The sequence below is a fragment of the Poecilia reticulata genome, chromosome 2 (genome assembly GCF_904066995.2).
Source record: "Poecilia reticulata chromosome 2, P_reticulata-male-v2, whole genome shotgun sequence".
NCBI lineage: Eukaryota > Metazoa > Chordata > Actinopteri > Cyprinodontiformes > Poeciliidae > Poecilia > Poecilia reticulata.
The window spans coordinates 43,399,626-43,414,030 of NC_088831.1; the positions used below are offsets into that span (position 1 = coordinate 43,399,626).

The following is a 14,405-nucleotide window of genomic DNA, read 5'->3' on the forward strand; positions in this document are numbered from 1 at the left end:
GCTCTTTGAATAGGCAAGTTTTCCACAAATAACTTGGTGTCAGAAACATTAGATATTATTATTTAAGGAAAACTGTCATGAATATATATGCGTTTTCCCAGATGTTCTGCCATAGAAACAGATCTACTTTAATAACAAACAGTGGTATGTCAGGATCCTTTAGCGAGGATCTGTTTAAAGTTCAATATGACAACCGTCTAATAATCAGTGGCTCTGAATGACAGATGGTAAAATGACGGGATGGTAAAAACCTACAGAAGTTGCTTCACTAATGAGAGTTTGCTCTTTTTAAATATTGATCGTTTCCTAAACATCTGCAAACTGTGACTGCATGTGCAGAACGTAAAGTCTGAAGTAAACCTGGTGTGAGTGCAGCTTCACAGGTGGCAGAGGAGGATTTCTCTTTCCCTGCAGCTTTAACAGCTTTCACAGATGATCTTTTATAGCTGCTTCACTGTTTATGCTGTCAACGTAGCTGTCATGTTTGAGGGAAGCAGCTGCTGGCACTTCCTCCACTGTGGGGATAATGGCTGGAAGTTGAGATGACAGTAGAAAAGTTTCAGTCTATATCTTTCCTCTCACTTCCTTCTTTTTCTTTTTTTTTACTTGGTGCCTTTGACATTTTAAGTCAACTACTTTAAATTTGAGGTGAAATCAGATCTAATCTGTAATCATTTATATTCCTGCAGAGCTTATTAAAGTTGTAACTGGTGATGAGTAAAACCACTTCGTCTGTTACGATTAAAGGTCACCCATTACGTACAAAACACGTTCATTACACAAAATCACTGCTAGATATTAAGACTTTAGCTGTTTTATGACCTTGTCACTTTAAATCCCTGTAAGCTGCTGCTGGCCACGCCCCATCTGGACATTTACACTCGAACATGAAAATGGCTACAAACTCATTCGCATTTATTTTTTAACGGTTCATCTTTGAAAAGCAGCAGTGGAACCAACAAGAAAGCAGCAAGTGGTCAACAACAAAACACTTCCAGCAGCCATTGTACAGAGCATACAGCGGTAAAAACAGCTGGCCGAACATGCTGGAACTCAGCTGGGGTTGCTAGGTAACGAGCTGGGCCTCACTGGGGTTGCTAGGTAACGGGCTGGGCCTCACTGGGGTTGCTAGGTAACGGGCTGGGCCTCACTGGGGTTGCTAGGTAACAGTGGAACGTGACAATAAATTCCAAACATTTTTGAAACGGCTAATTTTCCACACGTCAGAAATTTTTAACCCATTACCAAAAATCATCCGGGTGGTTTTTTTAAGTGCTTGAATTGTTTTTAAAAGCAGTAGAAACACAAATGTAAATATAAAAACCTGCAAAATGTGAATTTTCCACAACAGGTCCTTTAATAATCAGAGGCAGAACTACACTGTCCATCTGTATGTCCACAGTCAGTCAGTACATCCATCCAATCAGTCAGCAAAAACAAAGGGGTGAAAATAGAAACTGTCTTTTTTTTAAAAAACACTGAAAAAAAAAGCTGAAATAAATATCATTTTTTTCACATATTTTCATTCTATAGTGGATAAATGACTAAATCAGTGAAGTGTTTGTGAACTGAGGAGCTTTTTCTCAGCTAAATTAAGGTCACTGACATCATGGGACTCTGGTGCATTTAAATGTTATGTGACTCCGTCCAAATGCATAACTAATAAATGTCAAAACCTCTCTTGAAAGTCCAATTAGTGTTAGAGTGTTTCTGCAAATATCAGGTCGCTGCAATTAAAGGGTAAGTTGCCACAGGGTTTTTTTTTTACTGCATGACAAAATTTCAAAGCATTAAAATACAAAAAAATAAATAAATAATCTGTTTATTGACCATTTAGCTGTCCATAAACAGTTTATGCAAATGTTCACTGATAGTTTAACTTTCCAAATATTCCACTAAACAAAACAAACATGGAGAGCCTGTAGGCTTGGTTACTACTCTTCTAAGTTAAGCTTTAATAATAGCTATGTTATGAATATGTATGAAGTGATGCTTCCCATCCCTAAATAAGTCACAACAGCACAGGATTGGGCATAATTTGACTCTCACTCAGAGAGAAAAAAGGCTTCAGTTAAACATAAAGTTGGAGAGCAGTTCCTGCAGCGAGTCTTTTCTGGTGAACAGGAACACATTTCCTAATTCGAGATTCCACTTAGTAAGAAGTTATCATATTGTCCAACTACCTCAGAAACAGAGTTACAAAGTGAGCAGCAGCAGTGATGTTGGCTCCACTGCAATAACTAATCTAAATAACTTACAGACCACGTAAAAATGTTTGGGAAAACACAAGAGAGCAGAACCGAGACGGTTGTGTCTGCTGAAAAAGTCACTGAACATTTGGTCCAAACTGTGCATTAATCAGAGACACTGCAGGGCCTCTTTACAGCGTCAGCATCAAGTTTATTCAGGATCTTCTGAACCAGGAAACAAAAGTTTGTCAGGCCTGCTGTGGACAGTTGGTCTAACCTGGTTTCTGCTTGTTTTGGGAACCAAAGTTGCAGCATTTTTCATTTCCAGCTGCTGTGGTTCACTGAGTCAAACCCTTTGAGCAAACTGTTCCCCTCCTGGCCTGTGGGGGCGCTGCACCAAGAACCACTGAAGAAAACAATAAAAAACAGACACTGAGCTCAGCTTCCTTCTTTACGAAATGGAAACAAAAATGGAGGCATCAGATTTTAAAGGTCGTAGGATTTATCTTTTTTTATCTTTGGCTAAAGACCACGAGTCATTTCTAATGCTAGCACTATGCTAGCATGTTTGTTTTGGTTGTATTTACCCAGAATGCATTGCTCTGTGGTCCATTTCCTGCTTTTGGATGGTCTCCGGTCCGCTGTTTGTACAGTACTAATATATTTGCACTAGAAACTGGAGCAAAAACGCTTGGTAAGATATCGTGTTTTGGTTTTTCCCAAATCAAACCGAGTCTAGCAGAATGACGCCCTCGTGTGTCGGGTAAAAGAACTAACAACAACCCAAACCAGATAACCAAATTCAACAGTTTACTACTTCCACTCAGGTTTGTGCAAAACAACAACAGCCGCCAATCAGAGGAGCCTCAACACTTTGTCTCCATGTCAACACGTCTCTCTTCCTGTTCTGCAGACTCTGACACCGGCAAAGCCCTGGGTAGCCGGGTTTCTGCCAAGCATGCGACATGACTGTCACTTTCACAATGCAGCTTGACACGGCAGTCCCACCGCCGCGCTGCAATTTGTGTGATAAAAGCAGCCGGCTCAGACAGGAGAAGGGCCACACAAGCAGCAGAGTAAACGATGTTTATTCCGCTTTTATTTCCTGCTCATAACTTTGGAAAATGTGGCTTATAGCAGCTGATAAAGTGGGAAACTGTTTCCAGCTTCCTGTTCAGAAACGAAGGGGAATTTCAGTCCGACTCCAGCTGGGCTGTTTAAGGGATGTTTTGAGTTTTAGTTTTATCTCTCTGTGACTAATTCTGCTACTTTTAATGAGTTTTTACAGTGTGTTTGCCAGTGTCTATTAGTTATAGTAATAGTTTTAGTTTCTCCGGTTAATTTTTAGGTGCAGAATCCAAAAAGGACTAAGTATTGAATTGTGATTATGTTTATTGGACAATTAATACTCAATAGAAGACATTATTTTCAAAAAATGGATTCAATTATTATTTAACAACGGTTCCAGTTTTTATTATTTTATTAGTTTTAGTTAACTATAATAAACTTGGAGCAGACATCACTCTGAACTATGGAAACCCCAGAAGAGTTGGGGGAGGGGGGGATCAGATTTTCAAAAAATCTAATCTTTAAAAACCAAAAATTTGAATAATCAGTAAAAATCAACTTGGTATCAATATTTCTACTGCTTGCTTTCTGCATAGAGGCGTTGCAACGTGACGCCACACACGCTGGAGGCTAAAGAACCGACAAGCTGTCAACATAAAGCGATAGATTTTAAATGTAAGCGTGATATATCAAAGATTTGGTACATGGTCAAAAAGTTTTTACAGCTTAGTGAAAAGTTTTAATAAAAAAACAGTGAGGGATAAGGAAGCAGGTCAGTTATGCTAGCTTGACTATGACAACCTTCACATGTGCCGCAGAATTAGGTGTTTCAGTTCAGTAAACGTAAAAACACTGTGACCCACACACCAACTCTCTGACGGATCATCAGAAGAGTTTAAATGAGCTGAATTAGCTAATCAACCGCCGCTGTGTTCAGAAGAACGCTTACGAAAAATCCCATCAGGTCTGGAAACATAAAACTGAAACGGACTGAATGTCCTGCTCTTTGTGTCGGAAGGTTTTCAGTAGTTTTTGGTGTTGAATCCTGATACACTGGTGGAGCTGTTGTCAGTCAGTTGCTATGGAAACTAGTCTGTTTGTAGCGTAGCCGACACAGAGCATGAAAAACGAAGAATACAAAAGGTTCTTTAACGGTTTTTCAACGTTATTTTTCCATCCCCTGTGGCGCACTGCACTAAAATTAATAATATCAACATCTCCAGGGTTCATTTTGCTAGCGGAGTCGTTCTACCGCGGCAGCAAAAGAATCGTCTTTTTGCCCTCCAGCGAAATTACCAGATGTAAACAATACCATACAACGTGTCTACAGTCGGTGTCATTTCGGGGGCAAACATGTTAACCATGAGGGATGAAACAACAAATAAATTTACGATCCATCGGTAAATATGCGAACATGAGCCATCTCCTGACAGAAGTTCTGACAACATGCAATTCAAGACTTTATCTCTGAAGCCATCAGTCACAGGAGAGTCACCTTCAGTCGGTCTCTCCTACACACACGCATACACACACACACACACACACGCTGACATGTATTTGATAAGATCTGATTAGCTTAAAAGAGCCACCTCTTTGCCTGTAATTAATTCATCAGAGAGAGGAGAGGAGGTTTTCACTTTAAAGCCACATCTTCTGCCCCATTTAACCGGATAATAGCAGAGATTTTATGATGTTTTCATTAAAGGGCGACCTTGCCTTTCAAGGTGTTGGCAGCTTTTTCACGGAGACAGCCACTGAGCAAACGAAGGGCGGTGTCAACTTTATTTTGATGGAGCTGCTGGCTCAGAAAATTTAGTGTCGCCTCAGTTCATGAAACCAAAGTTGGAGCAAAAAACTGAACACAACGCGGAGCGTCTTCCAGGTATGTAAGCACAAGTCACCAAAATACCAGAGGAAACATGCGAAATGTCGCTCAGCAATCACAGGAAGGAGTCGATTGCTGTCATCTTCATGTAAGGCTGTAGAGCAGGCCCCACATGCAGGTGGAAATAAACAGTTTAATTCAAAAGACTCAACTGCAGCAGGATAAATACAAAATAAAACATAAAAGAGCCAAACGTTACCAGGATCTGACCAACTAATACTTAGAAACAGGACTGATAAGCACACATGAAACCAGGTAGCAGAATATAAACCCATATGAAATACCAAAATAAAGCTGCACACAAAAACAAAATCCCATAGATCACGATTACTGTAATACCAGGAGAAATAAATCCACTGATAGTTAAGAATAGTAAACGATGTTAAAACTGGATGCAAAACCCTTGAAATGTCAACGTCTAAAACAAGAAAACTTGTTAAAATTTGAAAGTTTCTTGTTAATACGAGATGCAAAATATAAAAATATTTTTCAAAACGAGAAGTTTTAACAAAAAACTTTGTTATTGTGGGATACAGATGAAGAAGTTTTTCATTTATCCCATCTTGAGGATTTCTACAAAACAAAGACCACGATCTCACGCAGGTAACATCAACTGCCTTTAACTACAAACAAATTCCTGAAATATCCTTTTAGATATTTAGAGCATCTTCAGTCAGAGGCTTCTTCAGAATCAGTGCAGTACAGACAGCTACAGAGGATCTTTCCTCGCAATCTTCAAAAACTCTTTGAGGAATCTAAATTAACGAGTTACAACATTTAATTTCCCTTTGGGATTAATAAAGTATTTTTGAATTGAAGCACTCCGTACCGTTTTTAACACTTGACAGAAACAGCAAGCAGATTGTTGGTGTGAAATGATCTGATCCTCTGCAGCTTGGTTGGTTTGGCTCCTCCGCTCCTCATCAAGTTAGCAGAACAGACAGCAGCATCTTAACACTTGACTGGACTGTGGCCAGTTGGAGAAGGCCAAGTCATCCATGGCGAGAAAAAGTCATAAGCTGACTTCAGAGCTGCCAAGTAGGTCTGTGGCTCCGGCTCCCAGCGTCTCTGCGACTGTTTCTGCTTCCGGACGGACGGCGCCGGGAAGGGCCGTCCGTGGAAATGCGAGCGAGTGGCGCAGAACCTCTTGAGGAAACAGATGCTCAGACTCTAGGCTAAGCTAAGTTGTTACAAAAAGCCTAAGTGGAATTAACAACTATTTTTTATTTATTTTTACACAAGCTGCTACCGCTAACGCCCGACTCCTTCCTGTTATTGTATTATATTTACAAAAAAAAAAAAAACATGCATTCAGTGCTGAACCTCACCTGAGTGAAGGTGGCCCCCCCACCTTCTTCAAATCAGACAACATTGGTGTCAAACGTTTTTGCTACGTTTGTGCCGCTATCATTTTAAAGATATAAAGAAATGTTTCTAGAGGTCATCTAAGGTCAACCAGCCCCCCACCTTCTTCAAATCAGACAAAATGGGTGTCAATCAACTTGGCTACGTTTGTGCTGGTTTGTGCAGCTAAGTTTTGTTTGTGCTGCTTTGGCTTTGAAGATATTAATGAAAGTGTAAAGGTCAAAAGGTCAACCAGCCCCTCAACTTTTATGAAATCCAACTTTCTTTATATCTTTAAAATAATAGCAGCACAAACAAAAAATTTTTTCTGCACAAAAGTAGCACTAACGTTTGACACTAATTTTGTTTGATTTCATAAAAGTGGGGGGGCTGGTTGACCTTTACACTTGTATTAATATCTTCAAAGCCAAAGCAGCACAAACGTAGCCGAGTTGATTGACACCCATTTTGTCTGATTTGAAGAAGGTGGGGGGGCTGATTGACCTTGGATGACCTCTAGAAACATTTCTTTATATCTTTAAAATGATAGCGGCACAAACGAAAAGTTTTGCTGCACAAACTTAGCACAACGTTTGACACCAATTTTGTCTGATTTGAAGAAGGTGGGGGGGCCAACTTCACTCAGGTCTGAAACCTCACTGAGCCAACACATTACCAAACTGTCATCCCTTTAAAATAGATCAGCATTTAATGTGTTAAAAAATTGCACATTTAAAATTAACTTTATACATAGAAAGTTTAATAATTACATTTCCTTTTTTAAAATGTTATAAAACAAACAAACTCTTACTTCAACCGCTGGCTTCTGAGGAGATCCGACCTGCTAGCGCTAGCAAGCTGGTTTCCACGGCAACCGTTGGCGGGGCGCAGGTGGTAACCGTAACCGTCGCGGAAGGCGAGTAAAGTTGAGGATTATGACAAAATATGGCCAAAAAGAGAAAAAACCTCTGATTTTCAAGGTGAATGGGAAGATTTTTTTCCCTCTTTCTTTACCATCGTTAAAAACTCCGACGTGCTTTTCATTTGCGAGGCGACGGCAGCGTGGAGAAACGTGTCACACAAGCTACTATGCTAATATGCTAATGTTAACAACCAGGCAGCCACTACTAACGGAATGACCCGGAAGTGAAAGGCAAGTTTGCGAAAACAGCAGTCTTTGTTTTACGATTTCAGTCAAAGCTAAAGTAAAACGCTGAAAGTTGATTTCTTTACATTATTATTTACATTACCAGCGGGATCTAGTTTAAATTTTATGTTTTCGTTTTTAAACTGAGTTTTTTTTGTTCTTTATTTATTTTTTTATTATGTTGTTTTACTGTACAGCACTTTGTATCAGCTGTGGTTGTTTTAAAGTGCTTTATAAATAAAGTTGGATTGGATTGGATTATTTATAAAATTTTCAATAGGGTTTTGTATGGGTGCTGTTGAGACGCTTTACCAAGGTCGAGAAAGAGTCACACGCTGTTAAACAAAGGGCCCATAGTAAAAAGTTACATGTTTGATTCTGTTAGACACCAAGGTTCATTTCTCACGAAAAAGAAACGTTTTCTCAGGCCACAGAGACATGGTGTGATTTCAGGGAGTGTTTTCAGTCCATATAATCAGCTACCCTCCTCTTTCTCCTCAGACGCTGCACAGACTTTTTTTAGAAACTCTTCTCGGATGTAATGGTAAAAGCGTCTCCTTTCAGCGCTGAAAGTGAATAAAATAAGTAAAGTCTGAATGCTTTTTTGGTTGATTTTATGCTCCGTGTGTCAATACAAATTATGATTCATCGATCGGGATTTCCATTCCCAACAGTGCCTAAAGTCCTTGAAAATGACTGAATTTCCAAGAGTCGTTATCAAGGTTTGGGAAGTGCTTGATTTCCTTTAAAGTGCTTGATATTCAATCTGAGCAGTTTCGTAACTTTTGATTAAAAGCCTACATTTGAAAAGGCGTTATTTGCTGTTGGAACCAGATATTTAAAATGAATAAAAACATCTCCACAATTTTTGCTCACTGTCTGTAAATCAAACCAAATTCTTCCGTGTTTTTAGTCAGAATTACCAAAATTATTTGCATTTGGTAACTGCCAGAAAAATTTGGTGAAAACGTTTATTTTTTTTATAGCTTTTTCAGACCTGCCATATGGTGTGTTTAAGAGAGATATTTCAAAACATAATTTTTTGTTATATTTTGTTCACCTTGTACCTGCTATAAAATGTAAAAAAAAACAAAAAAACTATAACAAAGATATTAACAGTAAAAAAGTGTATAAAATAGTGAATTTAAACGGCCATTTTGTTTGATTGTTTTATGATCAAAGTATGGTGTTTGTAAAATGTGAAAACGCACCTTAAAAGTGTTTACATTTTGCTGTTGCATAATTGTAGAAATGCTGTATGGAGGGATTTTGCTGCCATAATCCAACAGCAGCACACATTTTCAGTCTGTGTGAGCAGAGAGTCCGGGCCTGCGTCTGAGCGTGAGGAGAGGTTTTGAGTACAAGCATTACAAGTTTTGAGAAGAAAGACATAAAGTCCTGCTTTCAGACTGAAAATGTGCGTTCTTGCATTATGGCAGAAAAAGTCCCCCATAACATTGTTGTAAACAACGTAGAGCAACGTAGAACACCATCTGTTAAAAATCGTTAGTGCAAATGTTGAGATTGGTATAAAATGCTGCATATCGACATTTATCTGTTTCCTTAAATCAATAAATGATTATTTATTGTGATGACCCTGGTAGTTCTGTGCTTTAATCAGTACCCGGGAAGCAGCTCTGTGTTGACTCCTGATCCGTCCGCCTCCATCAGCCACGTGTCTCCCAACGTGTCTCCAGAGTTACTGTCAGGCTGTTTGTCCCAGCCGTCCACCTGAATGTCACCTGGAAATCGAGTGACGAACACGCTGGACTGTCTCATGGCGCTGACAGGAATATAGTCTAATGCTGGGCTGTATGTCCCAAAGACCTGTCACCATGTTGTCTGTCCAGCCCGTCTGGAAAAAATGGCTGACTTTGCTGCAGAATGAGATGGATAGGTTGAAAAACTGTTTTCACATCTCCAGTGCAGTTCTAAGACATTTTGTAAAGTTATTCATATGATTTTACAGTGAAAAGGTTTAGAAATCATTCTGTCAGGAAATTGCAATCTATACATCAGGAATCGGCTAGTAAACCTTTTCTGGGATTAACTGAGTTTCAGGTAATGCTAATATTTGCAGTCTGTACATTAAGACATTTTAATTCTTACTTTTTGTGAACTTTTGAAGAATTTTATTGTAGTTTTATAAGTAGTTTGACAGCATTTCTGTGCATCAGTTGAGTACCAAATAACTGATTCTTCCTCCCCTGTTTTAAGGGTGAAACAGAAACACTTTATCAGGCAGATGTGTGTATTTATACAGATGTATGCAATGATTTACAGCCTGAAATGACATTTGAATTTAAAAGATGGATTCATTCAGGGACGCGTAAAAAGAAGCTATACTAAATGCAGCGAGGAAATAAATTATGCATCTATGCAAAGCACTAAACATCTTAAAGAATAAACTGCAATAAAAGACGGGGCTTAGACTCAGAGACTCTTACTGGAATCCTCAGCCTCAGATGTATTAAAAAAAAAATCTTGTTTTGTATTTGACACATCTCCAATAGCATGCTGAGAAATGCCAAGTGCCAGAGGCAGTGGAAACTTTACCGACAAACTTTCTCCAAGTAGCAATCTCTGTCTGTTTTGACCCATTGTGTCCTCAGGGACTCGACTCCGTCTCCTGCTGTTCTGGCTCGGCCTTTCAGCTCGCAAGAATAAGCAGGCCACTGCGCTGCTGCTGCCACTTAGATCAATGCCGCCTTTGCAAGATGCTCCGCCACAGAGATCACCAAAGACCGCTGGTGTTGTGACACAGTCCGCTCTCTGCAGGAAAGTGGGCCGTTTTCTGCAGTCCCATCACATGTAGAGCTCAACTGGTGCTTTCGTGTCCACTTTGCCGTTCTGACTGCAAAGCCTGAGTTATTTAAATCCCAGCACTTGTTCTGTTGACCCTGATTTTGACCGTAAAACTGCACCAATTGGAATTGTGAAAATAAATTACCTTAATGGACATATTCCAGTTTTAAAAAAATATTTTTGTGATAAGAGCTGTTGCCTTGCAGCACGAAGGTTCTGGGTTCGATTCCCGGCCCCGGTCTTTCTGCATGGAGTCTCCATGTTCTCCCTGTGCATGGTGGGTTTTCTCCAGGTACTCCAGTTTCCTCCCACAGTCCAGAAACATGACTGTCAGATTAATTGGCCTCTCCAAATTGCCCCTAGGTGTGAGTGTGTGTGCATGGTTGTGTGTCCTGTGTGTCTCTGTGTTGCCCTGCAACAGACTGGCGACCTGTCCATGGTGACCCCGCCTCTCGCCCGGAACGTTAGCTGGAGATGGGCACCAGCAACCCTCCCGACCCCACTGAGCGACAAGGGTGAAAGAAAATGGGTGGATGGATGGATTTTTGTGATAGGATGAGGTGGTTTTTCAACCGTATAAAAATGTGTGTATTTCACAAACCACAGCAGTTTGTGTGCAGCAGAAACGCTCCGTAGGCACTGACCTCCTCATATGATGTGCCGCTGGCTCTCATGGCACAATTCTGTTGAGTTTGTTGGAAATCTGTAAAATCACCCACTACAGTTTCCCCATAACGCTGCATACATACACAGCCGCCCCTAAATACAGGAGCCTGACAACAGCAGCTCAATAAGACGCAGACATCTCCTCCGACTGGCTGAATAATTAATCATGCAGCTTTACATCCGTCTCTGCTGTGACTTTCTGACTTTCGACGACTTATTTACTGGACAAACAGCATTTGAGGAACAGTTTCTTTGTTTTTGATAATAAAATGTGCATGACGATGAAACTCCCATTCCAAAGATGGCGCCAAACTCTACAAACAAAATAAACGTTAGTTTTGCTAACTAAAGCTCTAATGTCAACCACGGAGGAAACTGAACTTCTGTGCAGCTAAACATACTTTGCCCCCTTCAAAATAAGAGCATGAATATAAATATCAAGCTATGTGAATAATTCTTAAATCGAAAAGATGTCGAACTTTATTCAACTGAAAGTTTGCAAAACAGCCAAGTAAATAAGCATTTTAGAATCTATCCAGAAAAATTTTATTTAGGGGAAGCTACCTGTGCAAAATGTTTCCAAACTTAGCTAAATAACGCTAAACAAAAGATTAGCTCAGGTATAAGTGAATTAGCAGAAACGTGTCCACCACTGGAGAATTCCCAAATCATGAGAAATGAACTTTTCCAGACAAATCGGCGTCAACATTTTGAACATGAGGAATTCAGTAGGAAAGAGAAAAAAATATTCTGTTAAAACTAAAAAAAAAATGTTTTGTATTGCTAATAACATTTATTTGGATGTAGCAAATGTTTATAAGAGTTAGTGCAAATTAAAGCTGCTGTTCACTCAAATCATGTCTATTTCTTTTACATTTACAATAGTTCTCATGTGACGTCACATCCAGAGACTTTGTAACCGACAGCCATCTTGGTATGAATCACCGTGTGATTGTTGCCATGACAACAATCACACGTGTCAATGCCAACAGAGGTGATCTTGGTGACGTGCATTTCTCTTTTACACGAACGTACTTTGTTTCTGTTGCTCTGGAGGCCATGGTTCATCCATGCCTACCAAGATGGCGGGTTCAGACTTGCGGGAACTGAGAGCGTTTCTGAAAAAAAAAAAAAAAAACACAAGAAAGAAGCTGCAATAAACTAACTTAAAGTGATTTTCTTTGCGCTGTGAGATATTTCTGAGCAGATCTTAGTTCAGAGTTTACCTGAAGTGGTTCAGCTTGAAACTCGCTGCAGTATTTCATTTTCTCTCCAGCAGCTTGTTTCACTCAGATCTGTGAATCTTCTGCCCACCAGGTCATTTACCAAAGGTCAAATAGTTTTCAGACTGGAACTCTCTTGAACAATTATCTCCTCGGACTGGGGCACTCGTCCGCCTTGACATGTCGGTTTCGAGACGCAAGCGGCCGTGAAGGACATCAATTTTCCAAGATGGCTTCTGGAAGGTGAGATATGCCAGATTACGTGGAGAACGATTGATTTTCTGGGCAGCCGCCCAGGCGCAAATCTTTCCAGGAGACTGAGACAGTCGCGAGGTGACAGAGTGAAGTAAAAATACACGTGAACGGGGAAGTTGTAAGGTGAAGCAACACTTGCATCTCTGACTTTACACAAAGAAACTCCTTCTGCGGATCATTGATTAAGGAAAAGGTTGGCGATACAAAAATAGACGGAGGAAATATGAGAGAATATACAAATAACAAGCAATAAGTTGGGACAGATACCACACAGAAGGAAGAAGAGAGACAATAGAAAGTGTGAAAGTAGCAGAGAGGTTCTGCTGGAGCAGCTCGTTACTGCTGAGCCAACTCTTGCTCTCTTGTCATCTCCGAGAGCTAATTGGCACCTCCAGTGTGAAAACTCAAGCCTGTGTACTCATCGTCACAGTCATCCTGCAGAAAAACACACACACACACACACACACATGCCTTCACACACACGTAGGGAACTTTAAATGGGGAGAAAAACAGTCTTAACACTTTATAGGAAGCCTTAACAAAACAAACTTTGGCTGTGATGCCGTAAAGACGGCTGCCGACTCGGAGCTGCTGCAGGATAATGCAGAGCGGCTTTAATTGTCTCAGCATTAAATGGCCACAAACGCTGAACTACAGGAGGAAGAACTTTTTACAGCTAACAGTTTTGTTTACTCTCTGCTTTTATGATAATTTTCCAGCTGTTTTTTCATCGCTCCGATTCATAAAATCAGGTTCCTTTGATCGCTCAATAAACTAGAAGATCTGACCAAAAATGTTGATAATACCGATACTAAGTAGGTTTCTCTCTAGTCATCCATGCATTTTCTTGCACCCTTTTTCCCTCAGTGGGGTCGGGAGGGTTGCTGGTTCCACTCCAGCCAACGTTTCGGGCGAGAGGCGGGGTCACCCTGGACAGGTCGCCAGTCTGTCGCAGGGCAACACAGAGACACACAACCATGCACACACACACTCACACCTAGGGGCAATTTGGAGAGGCCAATTAACCTGACAGTCATGTTTTTGGACTGTGGGAGGAAACCGGAGAACCTGGAGAAAACCCACCATGCACAGGGAGAACATGGAGACTCCATGCAGAAAGACCCCAGGCCGGGAATCGAACCCAGAACCTTCTTGCTGCAAGGCAACAGCTCTACCCACTGCGCCACTGTGCAGCCTAGGTTTCTCTCTAGTCATCCACAAATAAATTTAACTAAATGAATAAATGGGATGCACTCTCTCCTGGTGTTTTTTATTCCAGTTGAAAGACATTTTCTCCATTGGTTGATGTTTTAGTTTCATATTCACTCTTAAAATAGTATTTTTGTATTTACTGAACTTTACTGCCGAAGGATTTTGCTTTGATTTTTGATTTGCTCTTAAATTAAATAGTTTTTTACTTTAGAAAACACAAACATTTGTATTTGTTTATCATGCAGGTTTTTAAGGTTTTTAACAGACACCAATAAACTTTATCTTAAAACAGTGTGAAAAAATAAAACATTATAAAAAGAAAGTCATAAAATTACGAGAATAAAGTTAATATGAGAATAGTTGTTTTACAAAAATTACAAATTTGTTCTTGTAATTACATTTTTTTTGTATTTTCTTATTGCTGTCCTAAAACTCATTAAATAAATTCTTTCCTCAGTTTAACTTGAATAAAGAGCCAAATTCATGTAAACGTGAAATGACAGCAGCAGAAAAACAGACTGAAATCTTCACCGGTTGCAAATATTCACCGCCCAAAGCTCAGCTTTGGATGTTCAGAATAATCTTCAAACAGCCGCTGAGGCCGTTTCTGG

At 40.0% G+C, this 14,405-nt stretch overlaps 1 long non-coding RNA gene across 6 annotated transcripts in view; it reads right to left on the reverse strand.

Annotated features, from left to right (window-relative positions):
• Window positions 1-8,921: 8,921 nt before the first annotated feature.
• LOC103461821 (uncharacterized) overlaps window positions 8,922-14,405 on the reverse strand; it is a 114,474-nt gene continuing 108,990 nt past the window's right edge. For all 6 annotated transcript variants that reach the window (XR_014086683.1, XR_014086685.1, XR_014086687.1 and 3 more), the window contains 3 exons: window positions 12,331-12,563; window positions 9,743-12,222; window positions 8,922-9,510 (listed from right to left, as the gene is read on the reverse strand). This is a non-coding gene — a long non-coding RNA (uncharacterized LOC103461821). The remainder of the gene's footprint in view (window positions 9,511-9,742; window positions 12,223-12,330; window positions 12,564-14,405) is intronic.